The 400-nt window shown below is 42.5% G+C and overlaps 1 pseudogene; it reads left to right on the forward strand.

The window, feature by feature from the left end:
- Positions 1-400, forward strand: part of LOC102490683 (sphingosine-1-phosphate phosphatase 1-like) — a 25873-nt pseudogene that overhangs the window by 23839 nt on the left and 1634 nt on the right.

The following is a 400-nucleotide window of genomic DNA, read 5'->3' on the forward strand; positions in this document are numbered from 1 at the left end:
CACAGCATCAGAGAAGATACAGGAATTTGAACATGGCAGGGCACACAACAGGGGAAAACAAAACAAAACAAAACAAAACATGAATCTTAAACAAGATAATTTCTCTTTCACCTCCCTCCCAGTCACCACTGCCAGTCTTTACCCACATTTCACATGATCCCCTCATTTCACTACTACAGTCTAACATTAACCATGATTAATCAGGATGGCGCCAGCAGGGTGGCCTGGTGATTAAAAACACTGGGCTCCCAAGCATCGTGTAAATTTTTTAAAAGTAAAAAAATAAATAAAACAAAAACAAAATGAAACAAAACAAACACGGCTTCCACATGGCTGGCTGGGGTTGAAGTCCCGGACTTGGCGGCTTGCCTTCTCACTTTCCATCTCTCCCTCTCCCTCA

Source organism: Tupaia chinensis, unplaced genomic scaffold (genome assembly GCF_000334495.1).
Source record: "Tupaia chinensis unplaced genomic scaffold, TupChi_1.0 Scaffold000641_1, whole genome shotgun sequence".
Classification (NCBI taxonomy): Eukaryota; Metazoa; Chordata; class Mammalia; order Scandentia; family Tupaiidae; genus Tupaia; species Tupaia belangeri.